Source organism: Hemiscyllium ocellatum, unplaced genomic scaffold (genome assembly GCF_020745735.1).
Source record: "Hemiscyllium ocellatum isolate sHemOce1 unplaced genomic scaffold, sHemOce1.pat.X.cur. scaffold_366_pat_ctg1, whole genome shotgun sequence".
NCBI classification, from domain to species: domain Eukaryota; kingdom Metazoa; phylum Chordata; class Chondrichthyes; order Orectolobiformes; family Hemiscylliidae; genus Hemiscyllium; species Hemiscyllium ocellatum.
In genome coordinates, this window is record NW_026868550.1 from 643,371 (window position 1) to 661,176 (window position 17,806).

Consider the following 17,806-nt stretch of genomic DNA (forward strand, 5'->3'; position numbering starts at 1 on the left):
ATCAGATGGGGTATAATTTAGATAAATGTGAGGTGCTGCATTTTGGAAAAGCAAATCAGGACAGGACTTATACACTGAATGGCAAGGCCCTGGAGACGTTTGCGGAACAAAGAGACCTTGGACTGCAGGTTCATAGTCCTTGCAAGTCAAGTTACAGGTAGATAGGATGATGAAGAAGGTGTTCAGTATATTTTCCTTTATTGGTTAGAGCACTGAGTACAGGATGTGGGAGGTCATGTTGCTGTAGAGGACATTTGTTAGGCCACGTTTGGAATAGTGTGTGGAATTCTGGCCTGCCTCCTATCAGAAGGGTGCTGTGAAACTTGAAAGGTTTCAAAAAAGACTTACAAGGATGTTGTTAGGGTTGCAGGATTTGAGCTACAGGGTGAGGCATAAAAGGCTGGGCTGTTTTCCCTGGAGTGCCATAGTCTGAGCGGTGATGTTATGGAGGTTTATATAATCATGAGGGACATGGATAGAGTAAATGAACCAGGTGTTTTCCCCGGAGTGCTGGTGTCCAGATGAAGAGGGCATTACTTTAGGGTGAATGGATAAAATTTCGAAGGGGTCTAACAGACAATTCTTTCATGCAGTGGGTGGAGTGAGCTGCCAGAAGAAGTGGTGGAGACTCGTACAACTCAAAGGCATCTAAAAAGATACATGATATGATTAGGAAGCATTTACAGGGATATGGGCCAAGTGCTGGCAAATGGGAATAGATTAGGTTTAGATACCTGGTTGGCATGGGTGAGTTCGACCGAAGGGTCTTTCTCGGTGCTATACATCTCTATGACTGTGAGATCATAACAACTTACACTGTTCTGCTTCATCTCTGGGCTCCCTCATGACCACTTTGTTAATATCTAGCTTCCTCAGTCTCGAACAATGGGTGTATCTTTGGTCTGTTTAGTATTTTACTATAACTTTTACAGATATTTTAGTAAGTTAACTTTTCACTGCCGCCCAGCCCCTGACCATGTGCTGCTTATTAATATTTTTCTGGAAAATCTTTGACAGTCAAGAATTCCTTTTTCCAATAAGCAAGTGTATTTTCCTTCCATTTCTGACTCTCAAATTCTGCACCATTTTCATTCCCTGTAATCCGTTTTGCACTCCCTGAAACATCAACTGTGTTTCTCCTTCCACAGATCCCAGTGATTAATGCCAAAGCCCTGTTGCCTGGGGAGAGGGTGATGCTTGACTTTCTTGTACAGCTGCAGTTTGTGTGGTGAAGGTGCTCCCATAATGTGGTTCGGTAAGAGATGTTATAGATTATTCATTACAGCAACAGTGATGATTTGAAGATAATGTCCAAATCAAGAACAGTTTGTAGTTACATTATCCTGCTTATAATTTCACAAAAATATTATTGGGAACTTTAGACATAAGGCCAGAGAAGGATGATATTAGGTCAGGTGACCAAAAGCATTGCCAAATAAGCAGATTTTGAGGAATGTCTTAAAGGAGGAAAGCAGACCTGTGAGGCTTTGGCTGCGAATTTCAGACCTTGTTGTTTTGGCAACTGTAAAAGCAGCCACACAGGTGAGGTAATGAATTAACAGATCATTGGGAGTCTCGAACAGAATGGGTTGTCGGGGTCTCAAAGGGTGTGAGATACAGCGAGCTCGGGATGGTCACAACCAGGAATTACATCAAGGGTGAGAATTTTAAATTGAGGGATGTGGGCCGGATGCTGGCAGGTGAGATTAGATTGGGCTGGGATATCTGGTCGGCATGGACAGGTTAGATTGAAGGGTCTGTTTCCATGCTGTACATCTCTGTGGCTCTATGCTGTTGATTATGAATAGGAGCTTTTTGAAGGTTCAACAAGTTTTGGTACAAAGGAGTACTAGGGTAGCAGACATTTAGTTTTTCTTGAGATGACAGGGAGGTCGAATGTGGGAAGCTGGCCAGGAGTGTGTTTAGCTACTGAAGCCTGGAGATAACACAAGGTGGATGAGAGTATATGAGCTGAGACAAGGGTAGAATCAGCTAGAAATAGTGGTGTTGGAGTGGGACTGGGCTGTCCCCCTCACCTCACCTCTGGGATTCAGCTGGTTGTCAGGTTGTGAATCAGGGCAGTAACACAATCGGGAGCTGAGTGGCCCTGGTGGAGCCTAGAATGAGTGTCACTCAGCTGGCTGTTGCTGAGCAGCTGCTGCGTGGTAGCCCTGTTGGTGACATCTTCCATCACTTTACTGCTGATCGAGTGTGGACTGATAGAGGGAAATTTCCTGGATTGGATTGCCCTGTGTTTTTGTGTTGAACATGCCTGTTCTACATTGTTGTTCGATGCCAGTGCTGGAGCGGTACTTGGCTTGGTGGGTGGCAAGTTCTGGAGCAAATGCTGTTGTCGTATCTGGTGCTTGTACATGTGAGGCCCGTCCATCAGTAAGGGTGGGGATATCTGTGATGCTTCCTCCAGTGAGTTGTTTAATTGTCCATCACCGTTCACAACTGGGTGTGGCAGAACTGCAGAGCTCTGATCTGATCCATTGGATGTAGAATCACTTCACTCTATTGCTTGCTGCTGATGCTGTTTGATATGCAGATGGTCCTGTTTGGTAGCTTCACCAGGTTGGCACTTCATTTTTAGGTATGCCTGGTGCTGCTCATGGCATGCCCTCCTTTCCTGTCCGTTGTGATGGGTGAGAGCGGAATGTACAAACCCATGAGATTACAGATTGTGCTGGAGTACAGTTCTGCTGCTGTTGATGTCCCACAGTGCCTCAGAGGTACCCGGTTTAAGATCTAACATCTCTTCAAATTCTATCCCATTTAGAATAGTGATAGTGCCACTCAACGCAATGGAGATTTTTCTTAACTTTAAGGCAAGACTTTGTCTCCAAAAGGAGTGTGTGATGGTCGCTCCTACCGATACTGTCATGGACAGATGTATCTGCAGCTGGTCAATTCATAACAATGAGATCAAGTATGTTTTTCCCTCTTGTTGGTTCCCTTACAACCTGCTGCAGACTCAGTTGAGCAGCTATATCCTTTAGGACCGGACCAGCTCAGTCAGTAATTGTTGCAGAGCTCTCCCTCCCCATCATCTCTCTCCATTACTCCACTGTTACTCAGTTATCAAACTGCTTAGCACCCTCCCACTACTCAATTAGGTGCAGTTTCCTCCAATGAAGCATTATAATGGTTAAACCCATTGCCTTACAAATTCCTTTCCCTTACTGCTGAGCCCCTCGCTCTCCCTGAGAACTCTGAGGCAGAATTACACTCTTTGTAATATTGCTCTCATATCTGTAACCCCAAGCTGACCTTCTGATCAGGTATCTACACAATCACTAACACCAGGAATTCCAATCTCTGAAACGTTGTTTGTCTCCTCCTCCCCCCAGCTCCATTGCTACCGAAACCCCTTACCCGCGTCGGTGTCACCTTAAACTTGATGAATCTGAAGTGGAACCCTTGATTCCGTGACTGACCCAGAAGCTGGTTTCAGACTCCCCCATGATGGGAAACATCCTGTCACGATTTATCCTGTCAAACTCCTTAAGAGTCTGGTGGTGGGGTCTGATTGTAAGTGGTAGAAATGGCAGAGGATGATGTGTTGTATCTGGGTGGAAGGTAAGAACTTAGGGAGGGTTCTATCCTTGCAGTTGGATGTATGGGTTTCAAAGGCTCGTGTGTTAAAGTGACAGGCAGCTGGAAGCTCGGGGTCTGTTTTTGCAGCAAAATGTGGATCATCTTCTGCCATTTCCATTACCACCACTGAGATGCTGCCAGACACCGGTTCCTGTCCCCTCCATTAACAGCTATGCACCATCCCAGCCTGATCATAATCCACTCCTTTGTCTTTCCAAATGTACTGGTCTCTCTTTGGGTTCTGTACCTGCCCATTATTTACTCTTTAACCCCTATCTCCTGCAGTACAAAGATCTGCAGATTTGTTGAATTGGCCAAGCTAAATTTCCCATAATGCTAAGGGATGTGTAGGTTAGGTGCATTAGTCAGGAGAAATATATAGTAATAGGGTCAGGTAGTGGAATGGGTCTGGGTGGGATACACTTCGGAGGGACGCTGTGGACTTTTTGGGCCGAATAGCCTGTTTCCACACTGTCAGGATTCTAATGTTCCCAGCTCCCATCGGTTCTGAGGAAGGGCCACTGGACAGATTTCTGTTCCCAGATGCTGCCAGACCTGCTGAGCTTTCCCAGCACCTCCTGCTTGTTGTTCCTGATTGACACCATCCATCCACCTTCTGGGTTTGATTCAGGCAGGGGGAGGATCCCACCACTGACCTCACAATGGGGTCCAGCTGATTGGTGGAAGCTTCGGACCAATAGGCAAAGGGGGTGGGACTGTTGGACCAAGTGGAACCAGCTGGTCATCCAAACAATGGGAGTGAATGTGGGGCGTGGCCAGTGGGATGACACGTCACCAGTAACTCCGCCTGTGCAGAGCCACGTGACTCGGCCGTTGGTGAATGTGGGAGAGGCAAACATGGAAGGGGAGAGTGGCCTCGGAGACAGGGAGATAATGAGTCACTTTAGACTGGGAAGTTTTAATTACACTCTGTGCGGGTTGTTAGTCTGAATTAGAAACTCTTTTCCGAGTTTGCAGCAGATGGGAAAATGGCTGTGGCCCTCAGGCGGTGATAGGTCCTGGGATATGGCCGCCATCTTTATTGGGGGCAAGGTACAGTGAGGGGCATGGACATGTCCCCTTCCTAGGATGGGGCGGGTGTGTACGATTTAAAGAGAGGCATTTACACATCAAGCACATACCAAGAAAAAAGTATGTCTTTATATTCTTCCTGTATTGACTGAGTATTTTGTGAATTCATTTCATAGAATATTAAATCAGAATAATTGACGTTGGGATCTCAAAAGTAAGTTTTTACAGTCAATGGAGTCATCAGGATCTGAATATCATTGGCATTTAACTGTGGAAGGAGAAAGGTTTGTTCTGTTTGTGGGAAAATATCTCCAATGCTTTTGTAAAGCGGAAAGATGTACAAAATCGTGGTTGGATCACCCTTTGGGTGTGTGCTCTGTTCTGGGCCCTGCAGCTGAGGAAGGAGATATTGCCGTGAGAGGGAGTACAGATTTATCCAAATAATACCTCATCTCATTGTAAGAACTCTCAGATTAGACCCAATCACCCACTTCATGATGTTAACCTGTAAACTTCATATTTTCAATTACCTGCAAAGTTCCCATTAAAAGTCCTTTTGGACTCAAATTCCAGTACCTTTTCAGGTGGAATGTTTCAGATTCTGACAACTGTCTGTTCATTCAGAAACTGCTGAGGTCCATGTTGACTCTGGGGTTACAAAGGGCTGAATTGAAAGATGAGGTGCAGTCCCTGAGCTCCCATTGAAATGCATTAGAACAGTACAGGAGGCTGAGGGCAGTGTAGGTGTGAGCAGACAATGACAAATGACAGGGCTACACTGTGAGGGCTTCTTGGCTCAATGAGTGTTTTGGAGTTAGATGAAAACAGAGCGAGGGGAGACAGGGAGAAGGTGAAGTTGAAACTCAGTTTTAGTTCAGGCCGTTCAGAAATTCACGTGTTCCCAATGGGAACAGCCAGTTTTTAAGTGATACCTGCGGAGTATTTGTGAACAGTTTTTAAAGTAGTTTTCCTGAGGGCAGTTGAGAGTTAACCACATTGCTGTGGGTCTGGAGTCACATGTAGGCCAGACCAGGTGAGGATGACAGTTTCCTTCCTACAGGACATGAGTGAACCAGATTGGTTTTCTAACAATCGACAATAGTTTCATGGTCATCATTTGCCTTTTCATTCTAGATTGTATTGAATTCCGATGCCACCATCAGCCATGTTGGGACTCTATCCCTAATCCTCGGAACATTGCATATGTCACTCATCTGGCAGGAATACCATTAAGCCATTGCCTCCCTTTTTAGCAATGTTTAAAAGAATGTTCTGTCATTCTACGTGTACAATTTGAGATAAAATACTGCAACGTCCATGTGTCGGCCTCTCCAAAAGGTCAATCAACAGATTTGTTTGGGGGCGAAATATTTCACTTTTTTTTAGTGGGGGGAGGGAGTTTATTAAACAAAAATGAATCCAAATAAAAATCTTATGCCACAGAAATGTAATTTCTGAAGGGGGAGGGGCTTCCAGAGACAGGGACGGTTGTGGGGCCAGAGGGGGATTGTTGTCCAAACATCACTGTGGTGTACATGGACTGCAGCATTTCAGGGAGGCGGTTAACCACCACTTTCTCCAAGACAAGTAAAGGGGGACAATAAATACTAGTCTGGGCAGCAAAGGCAACCCCAAGTGAATAAAACCAAGCAATGACCTCTCTAAGCTGACTTGCTGTGAAGTTAATGGAGTGGGCAGAGAAGAGAAACAGTGACATTTCACAGCTGCCCTCAGAGGACCTCCCCCTTGGAAGTACTCAGAGCTGGGGATCAGCTCAGTGAGTTTCAGTCTCTTCAAATATCAATCTTAGTCAGTTTTATTTTATTAAATCTACAATCATGAGTCAGGTGAGGATTTCTTTTTAATGTCTTACGGTCTCTTGATTAAATGTTTAAGATATGAAACGTAAGCATTAAGTTATTCTCGGGCAGTATTTATCAAGCAGTAAGACTGTGCCTTTGTCTTGGTCTGTAGATTGTTAAGGCGGAGAGATGGCCTGTTGTAGAGTGGCGTGCTGTTCCTGTCGGATATGGGAGATTAGGGAGAGTTTCAATGATCCTGATGATCATGTCTGCAGGAAGTGTGATTGCAAATCCTATTGGATCGCATGGATTGGTGGAGGAGTGATTAAAGGCAGTGACGAATTGATAGGAGCTCGGGAATTCGATAGGTGGCAGTCTCAGGATTGCAGGATTTTGTAGATAGTCAGGTGGATGGGTTACGTCCAGGAAAGCTAGGAGGGGTAGGTAGGTACTGCAGGAGTCTCCTGTGGCTATCCCCATCTCAGACAAGTATACTGTTTTGGAAAATGTAGGTGGTAATAGACTTTCAGGCGAATGTAGCACTGACAGCCAAGTTACTGGTACTGAGACTGGCTTCTAACATAATGTGAGGTATATCCAGTTCCATACGATCGATGGTGATAGAGGACTCTCTAGTCAGGGGCACAGTCTGCCGTTTCTGCAGCTGACAGTGAGACATCAGAATGGGGTGGTGCTGCCCTGGTGCCAGTGTCTCTCAGAGGGAGCAGAATATTCTCAAAAGGGATATTAACCATTGGGAGGACATTGTACATTGGTACCAATTGCAGAGGAAGGGGAAAGCATGGGGTCCTGACGAGCAGGGAGATTTGCTAGTGCCACTTGGGAGGCATTAAATCAGTGAGGGAGTCGGGGTAAACCTAAAGAGATAGTGAGAAAAGAGGTGAGTCTGAGGCTGGTACTGTTCACCGGTCAGACTGTCAAGGCAGGCAAGAGCAAGTCACAGAATGAGGTGGGACGGACCAGTTGCACTGCATTTATTTCAGTGCAAGAGACCTGACAGGTCAGGCAGGTGGGCTCAGGGTATGGTTTTGAACATGTGCCTGGGATATTACAGCAATTACAGAGGCATCACTCAGGGATGGATAGGACTAGCAGCTTAATGTTCCAGGGTATAGATGCAATAGCAAGGATAGAAAGAGAGAAACAGAGCGGGGGAGCGGCATCTTTGATTAGGGATAGCATTCTGGCTGGGTTCGGGAGGATATTCCTGGGAATACCTCCAGGCAAGTTATTTGGTTGGTACTGAGAAATAAGAAAGGAATGACCATCTTACTGGGATTGTATTATAGACTCTCTCCCAATAGTCAGCTGGGAATTGAGACACAATTTTACCAGGAGACCTCAGTTATCTGTAAGAATAATATGGATGCAATGATAAGTGGTTTTAACTTTACTAACGTAGCCTCGGAGTGCTGTTGTGTTAAGGGCTTGGATGGAAAGGTATTTGTTCAGTGTGTACGAGAACATTTCAAAATCAGTTTGTAGGATGTTCCTACTAGAGAAGGAACAAAACCTGACGTGTTTTCTTCATTCACAGGATGAAGCTGTCACTGGCTCGGACAGCATTTATTGCTGCATTTACCCAGAGAGCAGACACATTGCTATAGGTCTGGAGTCCCATGCAGACCAGACCAGCTAAGGATGGCATTTTCCTTCTCTAAAGGTCATGAGTGAACCAAATTGGTTTTTCCAACAATTAACAATGGATTCCTTGTCGTCACTAGATTATTTTTTCCAGATATTTATTGAATACACGTTCCAAAATCTGCTGTGATGGGATTCAAACCCGGGTTCCCAGAACGTTATCTGGGTCTCTGGATTAACTGTCTAGTGATAATTTCACTACATCATCACTGCCTCTTAGGAAATGAGGCAGGGTGAGTGACTGAGGTATCAGTGGGGCAGCACATCAGCACCGAAGACCCCACAGTATTGTGGCTCAGTGGTTAGCGCTGCTTCCTCAGCACCAGGGACCTGGGTTTGATTCCAGCCTCGGGCAACTATCTGTGTTCAAGGTGGCACATTCTCCCCAGTGTCTGTGAGGATTTCCTTAGGGTGTTCCATTTTCCTCCCACAGTCCAAAGATGTGTAGGTTAGTTGGATGAACCATGTTGAATTTTCCATAGTGTCTAGATGCAGTAGATGAGGTTTTGGGATGTGCAGGCAAATCTCTGCCTGATGTGAAAAGATCCTTTTGGGGTCTTGGTCAGAGGGAGGCGTGGCCGCATGTTTTACATCTCCCATGGCAGCAAGGGAGGGTCAAGGGTGTGGAGCGTGCGTTGGTGGAAGGGTGTGGACCGAACATGGGAGGTGCAGAGGGAATGGTCTCTGCGGAACACAGATAGGGTTGGGGATGGAAATATGTCTCTGGTGGTGGTGTCTGACTTTAGGTAGCAGAAATAACAGAGGTTAATGCACTGTATCTGAAGATTATTGGGATGGAAGGTGAAGACCACAGGGTTATGTTATTTATTGTGGCTGGAGGGGTGGGGTAAAGGCAGGGGTGCGGGAAGTGGAGGGTATGTGATGGAGGGCATTGTTGATCTAGTCAGGGGAAAATTATGGTCCGTGAAGTAGGCCTTTCTGGGATGTCCTGGAATAGAATCCAAAGAGATTAAACGAATATATCAGAGACAAAAGATTAACTGGACCAGACAACATGACTCCTTAAAGGTCAACAAGGCTGCCTATGGACCCACAGAGGGTGTGAAATATATGCAAATATTTCTCGTCATTTTTACTGGAGAAGTCTATGGAAGCTTGAGAGTTTGGAGAAATAAACAGTGATAACTTGAAAAGTGTCCATGTTACAGAGGAGGTGGGACTGGATGTCTTAAATCGCATCAAGGTGGATAAAGCCCTGGAACCTGATCAGGTGTATCCTGGAACTTTCTGGAAATCTAGGGAACTGATTGTTGGGCCTCTCCTGTGATATTTGTATCGTTCATAACGACAGGTGAGGTGCCATTATTTTAAAAAGGTGGTAAGGAGAGGCCATGGAACAAGAGAACAGTGAGCCTGAATCAGTGGCAGGCAAGTTGTTGGAAGGGATTCTGAGGGACAGGATATCCATCTATTTGGAAAGGTAAGGAATGATCAGGGAGACTCACTGTGGCTTTGTACATGCACAATTGTGTTTCACTAACTTGAGTGACTGTTTTGAAGTGACAAAGAAAATTGATTAAGCCGGGCAGTGAATGTTGTTTATATGGACATTCAACAAGGTTCCACAAAGCAGACTGGTTAGCAGGGTTAGATCACATGGAATGCAGGGAGAGCAAGCCATTACCAAATTGCCTTGAAAGTAGGAGACAGAGGATGATGATGGAGGGTTGCTTTGCGGACTGGAGGTCTGTGAGCAGCAGTGTGCTGCAAGGATGGATATTGGGCCCTTAAGTAAATGACTTGGGTGTGAATATATGAGGTATGGTCAGTAGGTTTACAGAAGACACCAAAATTGGAGATGTCATGGACAGTGAAGAAGGTTAGCTCAGAATACAACAGGATCTTGATCAGATGGGCCACTGGAGCAAGGAATGGCAGATGGAGTTCAATTTGGATAAATGTGAGCTGTTGTATTTTAGAAAGGCAAATCAGGGCAGGGCTTATACACTTAATGGTAATGTCCTGGGGAACATTGCTGAACAAAGGGACCTTGGAGTGCAGGTTCATAGTTCCCTGAAAGTAGAGTCACAGGTAGGCGGGGGAGTGAATGCAGCATTTGGTACGCTCCCCGTTATTGGTCAATGCATTGAATGCAGCTGTTGTGATGTCATATTGTGGCTGGACAGGGCACTGATGAAGGCCCTTCTGGAATTCTGTTGTCAGTTCCAATATTCCTGTTCTTGGAATAATGTTGAGAAACTTGAAAGGGTTCAGAAAACATTTGCAAGGACTTTCCCGGAGATGGACGGTTTGAGCTATTGGGAAAGGTTGAATAGGCTGGGACTATTTTCCCTGGAGATTTGGAGGCTGAGAGGTGATCTTCTAAAATCATGAAGGGCAAGGATAAGGTGAGCAGTCAGGGACTTTTTCCCAAGTTCGGTGGGTCCGGAACTAGAGGGTACAGGCTTAAGGGGGGATGTGACTACAGTGTTTTTATGGTTTTGGTCTCAGACCGGTGTCTGCGTAATCACCTTTGCATTCGTTTTTACGTATTTTACCGAGTGCAAAGTTAGGTCGAACATCCTCGTGGTTCCCCCTGGCAACGGACTATACGAGGAAGCTCTTGACGGGGGCGATTTTAACTGTTTTAGTGGCGTTTTAGTCTAGTTTTGTTAGTGTTTTACCATCGATTTTATCTTTGGTTTTAACCTGATTTTACTGGTGCTTTGCGCCACGGCGGCTTGATCGTTTTAACCGTTGTCTGAGCATTACTCGATATAGTTCGGCTAATACGACCTGGTAGAAAAGATACGAGACGGCTGGTGACCTGTCGGTCTACGGGAAACAAAATTTTGGCGAAGGCGTTATGGCTGATACCAAAGTATCCGGTTGGGTGGGAGACCGGGTAAATAACTGCCCCGCACGGTGGCTTTTGGCGGCTCCGTGTGTAAAGTGTGCGAGCCAATATCGGATGTACAATCCGTCTCAATTCAGACACAGACGGATGAGACCCTACGAATTATTCCAGCAAGGTTGTCCTCGGGCAGGCACGAGGAAACCTTTAAGATAGTCCAGAATAGTGACAAAATTCGAAAAACAGTGCTGGGAGAGAAGGCCCCTCTACAGCCAAGTCCATTTAAGAGCCGGATAATTTTTAATTCGAATTTTAAAGGGCCCTTTAATTTTAATCGAAGTGGAGTTTTAGAGAGACAAGAGGGGGAAGATGAGGGTAGGATTATACCACCTGTCCAATAGAGAAACTGATAAATTAGAAATTATAATTAATTACCCTATAGAAGATTTTAAATGTAGTTATTGTAATAACATCTACAATACTACTGGGTTATTTAGAAAGCATTTAAAAGTATGTCGAGGGATTAAATCGGTTAGGATAAGGTGTAGCAAATGTAAATGGGAGGGTAGTTATCAGGCAGTAGCGTGCCACTATCCGAAATGTAAAAGAGATGGGGATGGTAGTAGAGGTATTTGTAGTAACGTTAATGATAGGAATGTAGAGGAAGATTCAGAGAAACCCTTTCAATGTGAGCTGTGCTCATTAAAATTTAAATCGGCCAGAGGTCTGGGACAGCATGAAAGGCATGCACACCCTAGTTTAAGAAATGAGAAAAGGAAAGGGAGTAAGGCGGATAAAATAGGGAATAACGATGGAAATAAAAGGGGTATATGGTCCAGAGAGGAAACTGAAATGCTGCAACAATTGGATTCTGAATTTAGTGGTTGCAGGAACATTAATAAGTTGATAACGGATAGGATGGGGTCTAAAACTGCAAAACAAATATCAGACAAGAGACGATTAATAAACAAGAAAAATAAATCTAGTAAGAAGGATTTAAATTTAGAGGAGCTCCCCAACAGTATTGATGAAGAGGAAGGAGAGGATAATGATAGAATTGAAAGTGACCTGATACCCGATAGGAGCGTAGAAGAGGAGAATCAGGACATCATTGATGTTAGGGAATGTCCAAATAGCTCAATTACAGATTTGATAAAAATAATGGAGGAAGACCTGAAGAAGGGTAAAAATGGTTGCAAAGAGTTTAATAAGATTATGGGGGAGATTGTAGGTAAATTAGGACAGAGGAAGGAGGATGATAGGAAGAGTAAAATAAGTGGTAATAATAGAATAAAAACCAAAACTAAGGAGAATGGACGAAAGAAAGATAGGAAGGTAAACAATGCTTTAAAGAGATATAGTGGGAAAAAAGGGAAGTTTAAAGAGGCACAAGTCTTGTATAAAAGTAAAAGGCAGTATTTGGCAAGAACTTTAATGGGAGCCCCGGTTAATAGTAAATGTCCCCTAAGCGAGAAGGAACTGGAGGAATATTTTAAAGAAAAACTAATGACTATTAATGAGAAAAATAGTTTAAGGGGTTTTGCCAAATACAAAAATCAGAGAGAGGAATCCATGGATGTTGCTCCATCTGGTCCTGTGACGGTGGAAGAAGTCGATCAGGCCTTAAGGGCGATGGACGTGAACACCGCCGCAGGACCAGATGGGGTAACGTTAAAGGAGATTATTAAAGTCTTTAATAAAGATAATTTAATACTGCCTAGGGTGTATAGCATTTGGCTACAAAGTGGCAGGATCCCAGATAGGTTAAAAACGAGTAGAACAGTATTAATCCCAAAAGTGAGCAGTGAAGATAAACTTAAAGATATAGATAATTGGAGGCCAATAACTATCGGGCCAATCCTGCTCAGACTTTTTACTAAAATCGTGGCAGGTAGGCTTAATAAGGTAATAAGTTTAAACAAACGTCAAAAAGGTTTTATGTCCGGTATCTCAGGATGCAAGGAAAATATTAAAATCCTTGAGAATATTATGAAAGGTGTCAAGAAGAGGAAGAAAAATTTAGCTGTAGTCTTTATAGACTTGGCAAAAGCTTTCGACACGATAGGACACAAATTAATTATTACTGCATTAAGAAGGCTTCACCTTCCGGTATTATTTATTAAATTGATAATAGACTTATATGATAATAATTCTACCCAAGTAGAGGGTTCTAACTGTAAAACTGGGAATATTCCCATTTTACGGGGGGTAAAACAGGGTGATGCTTTATCACCAATTTTATTTAACATAGTTATGGATCCTTTACTTTGCACAATTGAAGAGAAACAAAAAGGAATATTCCTTGGGGAGGATGGAAATGGTTGTCACTGCGCAGCGTTTGCGTTCGCAGATGACATTGCCTTGATTAGTGAAACTTATGAGGGAATGGTGTGCAATTTGAAAATAGTGGAGAAATTTTGTAATAATACCGGAATGGAGATTAATATTAATAAAACCAAGGGCTTTTATCTTACCCATAAAAATAAAACTTTTATATATAACGATGTAGTAAATTGGAGTATTAATGGGGGGATTATACAGTTTATAGAACAGGGTGCTACTGACAAGCATCTTGGGGCCAAAATTGACCCATGGGTGGGAGTCAGTAACACCGAATGGGAAAAGCAGTTAGAGGAATGGGTGGAGAATTTAAAAAGGTCCCCTCTAAAACCTGGCCAGAAACTTGGGATCTTAAAAACATACTTTTTCCCTCGACTGTATTTTTATCTCACTTTAGCGGAAGTTTCTCTTAACTATCTTAGTAAACTAGATAATATTATTAAAAATGCGGTGAAGGAAATCTTACATCTTCCTCAATCTATTACGGACGGGGTGCTTTATGCAAAAGCCCGTGATGGTGGCCTGGCATTAAATCGTCTGTCAGTATTCATACCGATTTCGATTCTGAGGAAGTATGGTACACTACAGAATTCGACGGATGAAATACTACATGCCTCATTTTATTTTGAAGGCAGTAGTGTGAAGGAGAAGATGCGGAAAATGAGTAGTTTAAAGGTATTGGAGAACATCTGGAATCCGTGTATCAATCAAGGGTCGAATGTTGGAGATACCATTATGGAAGAAGACGAAGGGATGGAAGAATTTGCGAGTTCTAACTACGCAAGTTGGAGAACTATAGAAGTACAGAAATGGATGGCCCTCCCCTGTCAAGGGGCAGGGGCACACTACTACAAGAACGATAGTATCTCCAATAACTGGTTGAAGAGGACAGACTCTATGAGAACGTCCAAAGTGATTAATTCACTGTTATTACAAACGAATTTATATCCAACAAGGGCGACATTATCGTATGGCAGGCCATTTAACATCAAAAGTTGCCGAAGATGTAATGATCCCTCGGAAACAATAGCACATATTTCTGGTTGGTGTCCCTTTGTCAAAAATATGAGGATTAAGAGACACAACAGAATAGTTGAGGAGTTAGTTAAATATATCAAGAAATACGGGTGGACAATATATGTGGAACCTAGCATTAAGGATGAGGCCGGGAAACTCTGGATACCGGACCTCATCGTGGCGAAGAAGCAGCAGATAATTGTCATAGATGTAACAGTTAGGTCTGATCTCCAAATAAACTCCCTCGAAGGGGCCTGGGACGAAAAGACGAAGAAATATCAACACCTTGAGAAGGAGATAATGGACCTTATCGGTAAAGGAAAAGTATCCTTCTATGGGTTTGTGATGGGAGCCCGAGGGAAATGGTTTTCAAAGAACTCAGATTTGATGAAGACCCTCGGGATCGCGAAGTTTAAATCCTTTGCACAGGATGTCGCAAACTTGTCTTTGTCATTGACTCTCGAGCTCCTCCGGACTTTTATGGACTCTTAATAACTCCCTTCGATGTTTTTAATGTTTTTAATGCTTCTATAGTTCTTAGTTGGTTTTAACTAATTTTTAGTTTAATATTTTAATTTTTTCTGTTTTAGTAATAAAGTTGTAGTATTTTAGATCACTTAGGTAATTGGTGGGGGGTAATCTGGTGTTAGTTTAATCAACAGGGCACGCTATACACAACAAATGATGAGTGGTTACCTAGTCAATACGGTAAATAATCCTAGCTCATCTTTGTCCTCGCTTGAGATTCTGCTTCGCATTATTATTTTAACTTTTTTTACCTTTTTTGTTTTATCGTTCCCATTTTAGATCATTCAGCTGTGGTTTCGCTGGATAGGGGTTTGTCTTTTGTCGACGAGCGACGTGAAAACTCGGAAAGGACACTCCATCATGTATGATGAGTGCAATAAAAAGGTGAGAGGGAAAAAATTTAAAAGGGATCAAAGGGGCATCTTGTTCATGTTGAGGGCGTTGCATGTATGGAATGAACTGCCAGAGGAAGGGGTGGAGGCTAGTACAATTGCAGCTTTTAAAAGGCATCTGTTTGGGTACATGAAGAGGGAGGATTTAGAGGGATGATGGTGAACCGTTGGCAAATGGGACTCCATTAACGCTCTCCGTTATTGGTCAATGCATTGAATACAGAAGCTGGGACGCCATATTGTGGCTGGACAGGACATTGAATAAGCCACTTCTGGAATTCTGTTTTCAGTTTGAATTACTCTGTTCTAGGAAGGATGTTGTGAAACTTGAGAAAGTTTGGACAAGATTTACAAAAACGTTGCCAGGATTGGAGGATTTGGGCTACAGGGAGAGGCTGAATAGGCTGGGGCTATTTTATCTGGAGAGTCAAAGACTGAGAGGTAACTTCATGGAGATTTATAAAATCACGAGGGGCGTGGATGAGGTGAGCAGCTGGCGACCTTTTCCTTTAGGTTAGGTGGGCTCAAAACTAGAACACATGGGTTTAAGTTGAGAGGGCAAAGATTTAAAAGGGATCTAAGTGGCAACGTTTTCAAGCTGAGTGTGGTGTGTGTATGGGAGGGGCTACCAGATGAAGTAGTGGAGGCTGAAAAAAATCACAACGTTTAAAAGGCTTCCAATTGGGTACAGGAATAGGAAGGGTTTTGATGGATGCAGGCCAATAGCCATTAGTTTAGGATTCCTTGTTGGCACAGACGATTTGGACCGACGGTCTGTTTCTTTGATCTTAATAAATTAAGATGCATTCCTCTTTTTTGTGCAGAGCTAGCTGAAGCACAGATAATTACCCTTGGAGCTGAGAAGGTGAAGCAGTGATTTTGATCTGGTGCAGGTTTGGTTCCAAGGTCTTGAATTTGCAAAGAGAGAGAGGAATTGTTAACCCTGTCACGGTTTTTAATAACTACTTTCAAGTAATTGGCAAATAATACAAGGTGAAAATGTGAACACTATTTTACTCAGTAAGTTCTGAGCATCTGGAACAGTCTGAACGACACAGATTCAGCAGGTATTCTGAAACAGACTTGGAATTTTACTTTTTAAGGAAAGATTTGGGAGGCTATGGGCTCATGGGAGGGTACTTGGGACAGATTTGCAGCATCTCCAGAGGGAGAGAGTACAGCCCCAATGGGCTGAATAGCCTCCAGCCCCTGTGCTCTGTGATACTTCCCCATTCACTGTGAATGATGAAGCTCATCCCAGGGCAGGGAGAGGGATTAGCGGTCCACTCTCATGACAATGGTGCCCGGCTTGATGGCAGCTCCAGACCAATGGGAGGAGAGTCTGTGTGCCCCTGCAGCCAATGGGAGTGAATGAGGGATGTGGCCAGCAAGACGACACCTGTCCATGAGCTGTACAGATGCAGTGTCACTGGGTGGGGGTGGGAGAGACAGCAGAGACTGGGACAGAGGCTGTAGGACCTGAATTACAAACTCCCGGTAAATTAAAACCAAAAGAACTGCGGAAGATGTAAAACAGAAACAACAACCAGGAGGATCTGGAAAAGGTCTGGCAGCATCTGTGAAGAGAAATCAGAGTTAAAGTTTAAGATCTGGTGTCCCTTCCACAGAACAGATGTTACTGAGGGAAAAAAAGTCAGTTTATTTGCAGAAGATAGTGTGGGGGGAGGATATAAGGAGTAAAGGATAGGTGGGGATAGAGTGAGAAGAACGGTTGGATAAAGGAGTGGATAACGATATGGCTGGGGGAGGGTGACTCGCTGTTAATGGAGACTGTTAGTGGCTAACCATAGGTAGTGTGTAATGACAGGCTGTGAGAACAAGGCCTGGTGTGTGGGGTAGGGGGCTTCGACATGGGGTTCTTAACCTATGGTTAGCCACTAACTGTCTCCATTATAAGCTGTTGCCCACCTATATCACTGCACGATTGTGTCCTCGGCAGCTCCAGACATTTGGAATATCCTCCCTCACCCCCACTCTGTCCGCCTTGAAGATGTATCTAAAAATTGTGCTTTAATCAACGTTTCCATCATTCGTGAAGCATTTTAGGAGATTTGTCAATGTGAAAGGCTCCATACAATGCAGGTGGTTGTTGTTATTGTCTGACATCAGGAGAAACAGGGATGAGCCCTCTCTCTCTCATACCTGATGAACAGCAGCAAAAGCAGGAAGCACTGAGCATGCTCCAGCCCACAATGGGCTTCAGATTATTGATGGGGTGGGGGAACGGGGGCTAGAGGTGCTAGTTGTTCCTTCAACCAATCGGAGTGAATGAGGGGCGGGACAATACCCAACCACATGATAAACTTCACTGACAGCACAGTGTTGTTGTGACCAAGGCATTGGAAATGTGTGAAGGTGCAGGGCAGGGGGAAGGAAAGACATATTGACCAGGAAGAGGAAATTTTTACGGTATGGAATGAGAGGTTTTACAGAACTTAGTGTACATTGTACAACACAAATTTGAAAATCCAAATTCTGCCCCATTTTCCCTCCATTATAATGCATTTAGCACTCCCTGAAATATCAACTGTGTGTTTCTCTCTCCACAGATTCCAGTGATTAATGCCAAAGCCCCATTGCCTGTGGAGAGGGTG

General features: G+C 43.9%; 1 long non-coding RNA gene across 1 annotated transcript; it reads left to right on the top strand.

The window, feature by feature from the left end:
• Nucleotides 1-1,152: 1,152 nt before the first annotated feature.
• On the top strand, nucleotides 1,153-17,804 carry LOC132813394 (uncharacterized). Its single transcript, XR_009644063.1, has 3 exons — nucleotides 1,153-1,255; nucleotides 15,079-15,183; nucleotides 17,762-17,804. It is a non-coding gene; the product is annotated as an uncharacterized LOC132813394 (long non-coding RNA).
• The last annotated feature ends 2 nt before the right edge of the window (nucleotides 17,805-17,806 follow it).